The 12,533-nt window shown below is 34.7% G+C and overlaps 2 long non-coding RNA genes across 3 annotated transcripts; both read left to right on the top strand.

The window, feature by feature from the left end:
* The first annotated feature begins 22 nt into the window (after positions 1–22).
* On the top strand, positions 23–2,280 carry LOC110909686. The gene is made up of 3 exons (XR_002575538.2): positions 23–110; positions 607–697; positions 2,079–2,280. It is a non-coding gene; the product is annotated as an uncharacterized LOC110909686 (long non-coding RNA).
* A 5,383-nt stretch (positions 2,281–7,663) lies between these two features.
* LOC110909685 lies at positions 7,664–10,940 on the top strand. Of its 2 annotated transcripts, XR_002575537.1 has the most exons (4): positions 7,664–7,801; positions 9,273–9,358; positions 9,856–9,946; positions 10,751–10,940. It is a non-coding gene; the product is annotated as an uncharacterized LOC110909685 (long non-coding RNA). The 2 variants fall into 2 exon arrangements; XR_002575536.1 differs by having other exon boundaries at positions 9,273–9,946.
* The last annotated feature ends 1,593 nt before the right edge of the window (positions 10,941–12,533 follow it).

Raw genomic sequence — 12,533 nt, 5'->3', positions numbered from 1 at the left:
CATCTTGTGAATATGATATGGTAGTTTGACTCTGACAAGCTAGGTAGGAGCGTGGAAATGAACGGGTCAAATGGATACAAGTTCAAGTATGAAGCTCGCAAGGATGCAAGGTAAGTAAAGCTTACACCCAATTTAAGTGTACGTGTTTAATTTATAGGTGATAAATATGACAATGGATTATGTTTAAAAAAATGGGCTCCGACACGAACCGAAATGAGTCGGAACGAATAAAAACGATCAAAACCATGGTTAATGGTAAAAAGAGGCAAAATGGTAATTTAGTCATGAATTGACTAAGAATTTATAAGTTTTCTTAAAGTTACTTAATAGCGTAACTAGAAATGGGAAAAAGGGTAAAAAGGGTAATTTAGTCATGTGATGACTAAATGTAAGTTGAGATTAAATGGATACCCACGGCGTAAGCCGAAATGGGTTAAATATGTAAGAAAAAGCAAATTTTGTGGTAAAATCCGAAATGGGTAGTTAAAAACCATGCTTTGAAACAAATGCGAATGTTTGGTCATATAGGCCAAACGGGTCAAATGGTGGTGATAACACCATTTGACAATATTGACTAACGTTGGTTGTTAAGTCGTATGTTCACAGGAGTGAACCGGAAGTGGATAATTGCGTCGCTATAAAGTAGCGGCTAATAGAAGCAAGGTATAAAACGGGTTTATATGTTGACCCGAGCCAGGTACGCATAAACAAGCTTTTAGTTAAACATACGATTCTTGGTCAATTAATTAGCGAAAGTCCTTCGTTGTAAAATGAAGGATTAAAATTGACCAAAAATCCCTCGTTGGGTAAACCGGGCAAACGAACCCTAGAGGTTGTTTAGGAACTTGTATTAGGATTATGTAACCCTTTTGATACGTATAAGAATATAGGCATAAACTTTCGTGGGTCAAATGCCTAAGAATAGGTCTTTTTAGTAAAATGACTAACCGAAAAGTAATACTCGGGATAATCGGTTTATTGCATTAATTCACCACAAAAATAGTTGTGGTGGAAGCTAAAATGCTAAATTTTGGCAAGCCCGGAATGGGTAAAAACGATAAGCAATGAATATTGTTAATAAACTTGTAGTATGACGTTAAAAGTAACGGGTCAAATAATTACACAAAGGATTTTTAAGTCGTTTGCATATAAATCAGATTTTTATGCAAACCGAGGTGATAAACAGATTCGTAATTTAATTACGGGCGCGTGGGAAAAGAATTACGCGAAACGGACTTGTAGATAAAAAGTTATGGAACTTGTTTAGGGTAGGGTTCCGGCGTGAACAACCTCTCAAGAGTGAACTGCGTGAACATATATGGACCCTTGATTTCCTTTTTAGTTGTTAAGGGTAGGATTGTAATTATATAAAGTTAGATTTAAATCATTATTTTAATAATTGAATTAAGTTACATTTTTCCTAATTTAAATTCATTATCCACATTATGTTTATTTATTAATAAGATAATTATCAAAACAAACAACAAATCACCAGATTTCAATTTTACTTTTTATTTCAGATTTCATCACCAGAATTCAAATTTTGATTTTTAAAATCCACGTAACCTTCATATTTCAACGGTATACACATGTGTACTTGGATATAAATAGAACAGTACACATGTGTACTCGGCATCGTACATATGTATACAGTAATTCACAGGTGTACATCAACATTCAATACAAAAAAAAAAAATCTGAGATATCACAAAAACAGACGATATACACATGTGTACATCGCATTAGAAAGAGGGCAAAATCAGAATACACATGTGTACATTGCATTTAAACAAATAATTATTTTAATAATTGAATTAAGTTACATCTTTCCTAATCGTTGATTTGATTTGTGAGAGATTTATGCAATCAATTTAAGATTGAAATTACACATATACCCTTTTTGTATTTAATTAAATGGAAAAAAATTAGCCAAATAATTACCATCATGCCACTCACTTTAATCTCAAGATAATAAAAATCAAGGGCCCAGATCAGTTCACGCGGTTCACTCTTGGGATTTTGTTCACGTTTGAACCTAATCCATCAAAACTAACCTTTAAGTTGGTTTTTGATGTTAGGTGAATGTAGCTACCATCCGGATGTCGATCAAGCAATGAAGTGAACCGAACACTATGCAGTTACAAGCTTCCGCACATAGTTTCGTCGTTATTATTAAACGGCGAACTCAATTACATTACGTTGTATTGTTCTTAAATTGTAAAAGTTTTAATAAACCCGTATTTTTCAATATACGTGTATCCATAATTACATATTTATTTTCGTAAACCATACGAAAACTTTTAAATAATAGCAAGGGTCTTACAAGTTGGTAATCAGAGCTCAAGGTTAAAAGAATAAAGTGTTCGGTTCGAGGCTTGATCGCAAATCCGGTAAGTACATGTATATAGTAATGGTTTAGTATGATTAAAGTGTTGTAAATAACACATAGGATTATCGTGTAATACACGTTACCCCAATTAAATCGATCAAGGATCGATATAGTTAACGAAATTACGTGCGTTGACACGTATAGTAGAAAAGCCTTGTATTATGATACGGGCATTTATTGAAGTCGACGTTACTTCCTTGTAAATGTTTTAATTGAAGGATACTCACATCTGAGGATGCTGAGAGTGTAACAAATTTTGGATATGACGGAGAAACGGTCCGAGTATGACAAGCAGGGCATGCTCGCCAAGGACAAAAATCGCGTAACAATCGCGAACAAGGTTAACGACAAGGAAAGCCCGCCGGGGGAAGCATTACCAGGTGCACGTTTTACATTTAATCGCACAAATAGTAATATGTGTAACACCCCAAAAATGGGTTTGATAATTTAAATCCGGTTAATATAAAGGAAACGGGTAAAATACCGTTTGGGGTAAAAGCGAAACCGTAAATAAAAGTTGACTAGGAATAACTAACCGAGTGGTGACATGTATATAAGTAACAAGATAATGAGTGTAAGTCTCATTATTAATTGAAACGAAGTTGAGGGACCAAAACCGTTAAAAAAGGAAACATGATTTATTAAATAAAGGAAAACACACACACACACACACACACTTCGTATGTGCGTGAGACGATCAGGAAGAAGAAGAACAAGGGTTCAAACCCTTGTTCTTGATAAATCTTCAAATTGAAGGGTGGAATGAAGTCCAAATTCACAACTGAACATGAATTAACGATCATCTTCACAAGGGGATCATAAGGTATGTCTTAAAACTTAGATTTGATGATCTTGTTTGAAGTGGGTTATGATCAATCCATGAATTTGTATGAAATTAAGCATGTTGAGGTGTTAGAAACACCAAATAGAACTTGTGTTATGAATAATTTCAAGTAATTGGGTGATTTAGAATGAAACCCATTGCATGAGTGTGAAGATGATGATCATGATAAACTTGAAGATGTTATAGTGTGATCTTGTGATGTATAGGGTGTTGTATGATAGACTAAGATAGATAAACTTGATGTGGAATTTATGATTATGAGATTTTGCTTGAATGTAATGGCTCATAAGATGAAATAAGGAAGAATATGCTTAAAGCACTTGTACATTATGCTTAGAAAGTGATACGCGCACCAGGTGTTTGATGAAATGCTTAGGAGAAAATGATAAGTGAGATTGTATGCTAATAATGAATAAATGTATGTAGAATGTGATGATGATGTATTAGATAATAGATTTGTATAAGGAATGTGTTTTGAATGAATTACAAGTGGGAAATTAGTTTGATAAGATGAAATGGCTAGAAACCTTCATTAAAAGATATGTATGCTAATCATGATATGATGAATGTGATAGCATGTACGGATAGGAGTCATTTCAACATGGACACAAGCATGGAAGGGCAACGAGCCAAAGATAAACACGGAAGCTGTGCTTGAACTCGGACGCATGAGGTAAGTGAATCCCGGAATTACACTTTAGATGTAAAATGTATTGTAGTACGATGATTATTGTGAATCATGTGAGAGAGTATGAAACAATGGAAGTAATAAGGTAAGTGTACGGTAAAGGAGTCGAAAGTGGTTAAGAAATAGTTTCTATTAAGTATAGGTAAGAAGGAAGCTTACATAATGGTATTATGCATAAAGACGAAATAAGTAGTTATACGCATAGGTATGGGTTTGATTGTAAGTAAGTAATTAGGACTCATAGGAGAGTATGACTATGAACACGTAAGTATGGGGAATTATGTGTATACGATTTACATGTATAGACGTGTGTGTTTAGGACTTGTAAGTAATATTGTGTAGAATGTAAATTGTAAGTACATGTACGGATAGAAAGGGTATGTATGCATGAATTGGAATTTAGTTATATGCACAAATGAATGAGACTTGTTATGCGTATACATGGATATGTTTGTATGAATGAAATCTAATGATGCTAACCGTTTTCCTATTGAGAATGAAATGGGGATGCAGGTATACTTGTGATGGAAGTTGAAGGTAGACACCGAAATCCAATGCGAGTGGTTTGAATGGATAGATGAATGGACTAACATAAGCAAAAGCATGATATGTTGACGCCTAATTATGCATGTTTAAAATTTTATGTATGATGACACTGGCTGCTAATGATGTGATTGTATGTGGTGTCTGCAGGTTGTACAGAACTGTGGATTCTCATCATGGGGTGTAAGCGGTCGAAGATCGAGTCAAGACATGGATTGTACGTGTGGGTGCATGGTCACGTAATTTAATATAAATATGTCAGATTTTATAAATTTATAGAAAGTATTAATGTATTTAATGTAAAAGAGTGATTTAATGTATTTCTAAGTATATTAGAATGAATATAATGAAAGAAAATTTTAAGTTCGTATTTCCGCTGCGACTTTTGGTTAAAACGTGTTAGGGCGTTACAATATGCAACAAACACGTAGAGAATGACGGTTGCATATGTAGGATAAAACTTGGAAAACCCGAATAGGATATCTATTTAGAATGATGTTTCCAAGAAAAATCAAATAGAAACATGTGTTATTCACGATTGTGAATAACGAGACAATAATAGAGTTAGTTTATGTGGAAACTTGGACGGGAGTAATTACCCAAGTGAATAATTCTCAATATTATACTATTGTGAAAAGTAGCGATCACATTAACGAATGTGATTACATAATAGTTTGATAAAAAAAACATTTTATATGTTAAAAGGCAAAACAAGTAAAACTAATGATTGTCGTTTAGCAATTAAATAAAGTTTTACGGAATGAAATCAAAGATATAGAAATAAATAGAGGCGTTACTTACATAGGGCGTGATGTGAAAATTATAAAAAGGTCATGCGTGTCATGTGTTGACCGCTTACTCTGGCCAAGTAAGTAGTGAACACATAATACCATGAACTTCATATGATGGACACATTTACGTCCGATTTAATAAGGATGGGGTGAATGGGACAATTTAAAAAAAAAAAGTACCCAAATGAATAAAATAAGCAAAATGTTTGATAATAAACGTAAACGCAAGTCGGATGACGGAAGCGTATTACATTAGAATAACGAGCCCGAGAGAAAATACAGACCGATTAATAGGAATGCTAAGGCATAGGGATAAAAGTTTGACTGTCGCAAGTGATGAAATTCACACGGACAAGTCAGACGAATTACATAAAGAATAAAGAACTTGATTGAATAAAAGTGATGAATTTCGCTAAGACAACAAATAAATTAAAACGAAGTCTTAATACATACCGGGATGGTTGCCTTGATAGTGACTTCGGTAAAATACCCGATAGATGGGTAGGATTTTAAAAGTCTGCGTAAACCAAGGGACGAGAATGCGAAATAGAAAGTTAAAAGACTCGGATTATGAGTCATGACTAAAAGACGATGAGAAACTGCAAATATAAATTTTGATAACTATGTTCAACTATTTTAAAGTTGAACGGGTCGAATAAAGAATGAAGTTTGACGTTCATAAGTGATGAAATCTCACACGAATAAGTCAAACGGGATAAATAAAGTATAAAAACTTGGTAGTACAAGTAAGCACAAACCGATTGATGGGAGCGCGAAATATTAATGAACCTATGTGATGGGTCGTAAAGAAGTATAGGTAAGAACCGGGTAACGGTAAGTGTAGGACAAACCGACGTGTAAATGACGTTAGAAGTCATAAAGTCGGAAAGATAATTCGAAAGAAAACAAAAGTAGCCTTAGACTACGGTCAAGGTCAAATGAAACACAAAAACAAAAATAAATTATTCTAAACATAAAAAGGGTACATTGACACCATAGATATATATACAGTTGAATAAAGACTCGAATAAAAGATGATCTACGGGATCATTATAACCTATGGGATTATAAGTAATGTTAAGGTCTATGGGACCAAAAAGACCTTCGGGTCACAAATAGAAAGAAACGAATTGTCGGGGTCTCACCTTAAAAAGGTAAAAAGGTGAAAATCTAAATAAATAGCCTACGAGGCTAAGTGAAAGAATCTACGGGTCATTTGGGTTTAGTGTAGGAAGTAGTTATGATTCCCCGCATCAAATAATAATGGAAAGGAATAAATCCTCAGACATAAATTCTTAAATACAAGTAAACACGTATAAGGCCGGAGATGGCAATATGGTATACCCAGGTGATGGGGTATAAGGTAACCGGTGACTAATAAGTCTAACCGCAAAAGTAAATAATCAACAAAGATAACGGATATAAGCTGAAAGTAACGGCCCACGAGGCCTCACACATGAAAGACGTATGCGTCAAAATAAATGAGAACTTTGGACCGAAAGAAACGGGTGCCTTGAAAATGAAACTTGGTTCGTTTGATTAAACCAATGAACTACGTAAATAAGGTTTCGGGGACGAAACCTCTTTAAGGGGGGTAGATTTGTAACACCCCGAAAACAGGTTTGATAGTCAAACCACGTTAATATTAATGAACGGGTAAAATACCTTTAGTGGTAAAATTAACCAGGTGAATATTAGGATTTAAACAAATAATCCTAATATTAATTAAAAGGAGAATAAATGCTTTAAAAAAATAAGTTTATAAGAAGCTCGAGTTAATTGGTTTTTTTCTCAGCCTTAGAAGTCTCAACTTCTTTCTTCTCAGCAGCAATTTTGGGGGAAAGGACAGCGGTTTTCGGCCGCGCAGTCGGCTTATTTGAAACCTCTACAATTGAAAACAAACAAAAGAAAATTTGTCAGCAAATGACAAAGGGTGAAAAAGAGACAACAAAAAACAAGTGTAAGAACACTTACCAGGCGAGACCTCTGTCTATAAATTTCTTAGATCCCTGTAACACCCCGAAAACAGGTTTGATAGTCAAACCACGTTAATATTAATGAACGGGTAAAATATTGTTAGTGGTAAAATTAACCAGATGAATATATGGATTTAAACAAATAATCCTAATATTAATTAAAAGGAGAATAAATGCTTTAAAAAAGGTAAGTTTATAAGAAGCCCGAGTTAACAGACTTAAAATAAAACGGGTTATAACTCCCGGGACCCACTAAGTAACCATGAATATCAACCTAGTTAGTTAAGTGTTTTAAAATAATGAAGGAACTTGATATAGTAACCTTTTTATAACTTTTAGAAATTAGAGGGACTAAAAGTGTTAAGTGAGAAAATAATTATTATTAAAACAAAAATTAAAAACCCAAAACACACACTTGGTGTGTGTTCTGGTTGTACACAACACAGGGGCGAACAAGCTTCTTTCAACCAAACCCTAATTAGCCAAAAATCAAGCAATTGGAAGGCCAAATCAGTCCCAAATCGAAATCCAAGCTTATTTTAGTGATCACCTAAGTGAAGGGATCACAAGGTATGTTAAATTTCATCTTTTGGTTACATCTTAGAATTTTGATGAACATGAGAAATCAAAATCTGAACTTGATTGATTGATATTTAGATAAAATTAGTAATGAAAACATGTCTAGGAGTAAACCCTAGTCAATAACTTGTTAAATTAGTGATGAAAATTATGAAATTGATAATTACTCATACATGCGTTAAGTGGGTGTTGTAATTATGTAATGAACACTAAATTTCAATGTTGAAATAGTGTAGAATTGATGTTATGAAACAAGTCTTAGTATTGTTTATGAATGCTAGAAATAAGGGTTTGATTTAATGATTGAAACTTAGTTAAAAAGATTAGCCATGAACTAAATAAGAGGTATAGAAATCGTTCCCGCTAGGTGCTTGTTAAAATGCCTAAACGAATGTTTATATGTTGAAATTATGAAAGAAACACGTAATTGGCTAATTTGACTAATTTCGTGTGATATGGAATAGTACGGGTTTTAAATATGATGGTGTATGAGAATCACCAAATAGAACTTGAATATATGTTAATTTTAGTTCTAGTTCTTAATTTGACAAAGTTGAAGTTGAGAAGATGGTAAAATTAGGATTCATATGATGACTTCTTGAAATAGATGATGTTTTTGACGTCTCTTAGCCTACAATCATTGTGTTATAGGTTTCTAGCCATTACCAAGAGTTTAATAAGGGTTATAGCCATGGAAATGGGTTGCATTTGATGGTTTGGGTTGAATTTGAAAGGACCCTAAACATGATTTCCGTAGCTTTTTATATGGATTTTGACTAATCTTAAAAACATCATATAAAATCAGCTGTTTATGCGATTTGGGTGTTCTATACCTTTTCGGAAAGCTTATGGAGTAAATTTTTACTGTTTTCAATCATAAGAAACAAATGTGGTTGTTAAATACGTAAAAAATGTGAATTAAAACAGCTGTTCAGAAACCTTAAAAGTTGATTGAAAAATGAAAATATAGTTGTTGTACTGATTTTATAAAAATCATATAAAATCATAGAAAATTCGTTAGAAGGTGTACCTTATATGCTTGCGAAGGTATTGAAGTTTTCTACGATCCATTTTTGAACATGTTAATCTAGTTCGGAGTTTAAATGGGTCATAATGGTCGATTACAGCAGCTGAATATAAAATCGCTGCACATTAATAATGTTGTTATTAATCCAGAAAAAGACATATGATTGTCTATATTTGTTTAGTCATGAAGTATTTATTGTTAGGAACAAATAACACTTTATGTGACATGCTTAAAGTGTTCAAAATCACTTACTAACTAGTTTGTATAAGTAACTTGACTAACGGGTCAAACGCTTAGTGAATGGAAAGAATTCTGGAAAAAAAATAGTTGTTGAATAAATAGCATACTTTAATGAATAAGTGTGTGAATCCATAAGGTGTGATGGTCATGTTAATGGTTGACTAATCTAATCATCTTGTGAATATGATATGGTAGTTTGACTCTGACAAGCTAGGTAGGAGCGTGGAAATGAACGGGTCAAATGGATACAAGTTCAAGTATGAAGCTCGCAAGGATGCAAGGTAAGTAAAGCTTACACCCAATTTAAGTGTACGTGTTTAATTTATAGGTGATAAATATGACAATGGATTATGTTTAAAAAAATGGGTTCCGACACGAACCGAAATGAGTCGGAACGAATAAAAACGATCAAAACCATGGTTAATGGTAAAAAGAGGCAAAATGGTAATTTAGTCATGAATTGACTAAGAATTTATAAGTTTTCTTAAAGTTACTTAATAGCGTAACTAGAAATGGGAAAAAAGGGTAAAAAGGGTAATTTAGTCATGTGATGACTAAATGTAAGTTGAGATTAAATGGATACCCACGGCGTAAGCCGAAATGGGATAAATATGTAAGAAAAAGCAAATTTTGTGGTAAAATCCGAAATGGGTAGTTAAAAACCATGCTTTGAAACAAATGCGAATGTTTGGTCATATAGGCCAAACGGGTCAAATGGTGGTGATAACACCATTTGACAATATTGACTAACGTTGGTTGTTAAGTCGTATGTTCACAGGAGTGAACCGGAAGTGGATAATTGCGTCGCTATAAAGTAGCGGCTAATAGAAGCAAGGTATAAAACGGATTTATATGTTGACCCGAGCCAGGTACGCATAAACAAGCTTTTAGTTAAACATACGATTCTTGGTCAATTAATTAGCGAAAGTCCTTCGTTGTAAAATGAAGGATTAAAATTGACCAAAAATCCCTCGTTGGGTAAATCGGGCAAACGAACCCTAGAGGTTGTTTAGGAACTTGTATTAGGATTATGTAACCCTTTTGATACGTATAAGAATATAGGCATAAACTTTCGTGGGTCAAATGCCTAAGAATAGGTCTTTTTAGTAAAATGACTAACCGAAAAGTAATACTCGGGATAATCGGTTTATTGCATTAATTCACCACAAAAATAGTTGTGGTCAAACATAAGTAGACATCTTAAATATAAAAATGTGAAGTGCGAAAATAGATGAGTGAAATTGATGCTTAAATGCATAAAAACCGTTAAACGGGTCAAAATAAAGCAAGTGATTAAGATTGGCTAAGTGTTGGAAAATTTCAAAATAAACCGGTGAATGTAAACACGAATACAAACCTTGTAATGGAAGCTAAAATGCTAAATTTTGGCAAGCCCGGAATGGGTAAAAACGATAAGCAATGAATATTGTTAATAAACTTGTAGTATGCTGTTAAAAGTAACGGGTCAAATAATTACACAAAGGATTTTTAAGTCGTTTGCTTATAAATCAGATTTTTATGCAAACCGAGGTGATAAACAGATTCGTAATTTAATTACGGACGCGTGGGAAAAGAATTACGTGAAACGGACTTGTAGATAAAAAGTTATGGAACTTGTTTATACTTGTTTTTAAGTTATCAAAACTAACCTTTAAGTTTGTTTTTGATGTTAGGTGAATGTAGCTACCATCCGGATGTCGATCAAGCAATGAAGTGAACCGAACACTATGCAGTTACAAGCTTCCGCACATAGTTTCGTCGTTATTATTAAACGGCGAACTCAATTACATTACGTTGTATTGTTCTTAAATTGTAAAAGTTTTAATAAACCCGTATTTTTCAATATATGTGTATCCATAATTACATATTTATTTTCGTAAATCATACGAAAACTTTTAAATAATACCAAGGGTCTTACATCCCTCTTCTTCCCGATGGAAGGCTTGCTACCGGTAACCTTCTTCCCGATGGAAGGCTTGCTACCAGCAACTCTCCTCTCGCCCAGAAGCACCAACGGTCGTGGAAGAGGGGACAAAATGGATATTCCTTGTTGTCAACTGCAAGGCCCAAGGTCCATCAGCCCATCTCCTTCCACACCACTCCGGCTATAAATAGAAACCTTCACCTACAGGTTTAAGGATCCACTTCCTTGCTCTCTCTCTCTCTTAATTACATACTTACTCCTCAAAACATATACTTCTTCTCACGCCGGAGAATGGTTACGAGGAGAACCCCCTATTCCTCGACTCGTAACGAGCTTAACGAGGTGTTTAGTGTTTTGCAAGAGAATCATCATTACAGCTTGGACGAGTTAAAGAAGATTAACCTTATTTGTCGAGGCACAATCCCAAACTAATCACCAGATTAGTTCTGTGTTTCTTCATAGGCTGAACTTGTTTTGGATATGTCATTTTGAATTACTGAATGATATCTTAGACTATTGAATTTTGAAAGCTATGTGTTGATATTTGATGTGTGTAAAATGCAACATATAAAACACATCAATTAAGGCATAAAACTAACCCTTTTTAAGTACTAATGTTGGGAAAAGAGTGTTTTTGTCTTCCTTTTGTATTTTCAGGATGAAATGAGCTCAAAATCACAAAAGAAGCAAAAAGACCCCTAATTCTACCATAAATACAAGAAAAGGAACAAAAGTGGACTGCCCGGACCCTCAACGGCACCTCCCAAGACAAAGAGAAGAAAACAGAGTCTGAACACGCCCCGTGTCCAGCGAACACGGGGGCGTGCCCAGGAAGCAGCAAATAAGACAAACCAGTAGAAGCTTCTATTGCTGGGCACGGGGCCGTGTCCAGCGAGCACGGGGGCGTGTTGAAAGTACAGCAGGCGCATTAATTGTAATTCGCAATTACAATTAATGAAGAGAGAGAGTGTCAGACGGGCACGGGGCCGTGTCCAGCGGACACGGGGCCGTGTCCAGCGTTCTGTCCAGCCTATAAATAGAGGAGCTTGGTTTCATTCTCTCTCATCCCTTGGCACACCACCTCTCTCACACTTCATCCACCACCCACCACCACCATAACACCATCATCCACCACCATCATCCATTGTCCATCGTAGAGTGTGTGAGTCGTCTCGGGATCCAAGATTGATCGTAAGAGTTCTTGACAATCAAGGCCATGTTTGCCTAAGTCTCTTACATCACTTGGTGAAGACAAGTGTTTAGTATAATACTTTTTATTTTTAATCTTTTGCACTTTTTATTTGGTTTTGTATTAATGACTTTAATAACTAGTTACTTATGTTGAAGGTGATCTTTCCTTATCGTTTGTCCGTGGTGTCTTGGCATTATTTTACTGTCTATATAAAATAAAAGATTTTCACCATTCATATCTCCACGGTCTATATGGAGATATGTTGGCTACCTGGTCGGGGGTTAAGGGAACGGTTTGGTAAAGGTCTTGCCCTTGTTCAGCGTTTAGAGGTCCTGCTTGG

This window comes from Helianthus annuus, chromosome 15 (genome assembly GCF_002127325.2).
Source record: "Helianthus annuus cultivar XRQ/B chromosome 15, HanXRQr2.0-SUNRISE, whole genome shotgun sequence".
Lineage (NCBI taxonomy): Eukaryota > Viridiplantae > Streptophyta > Magnoliopsida > Asterales > Asteraceae > Helianthus > Helianthus annuus.
The sequence above is the reverse complement of the archived record's forward strand: the minus strand, read 5'-3'. Positions and strand labels throughout refer to the sequence as shown.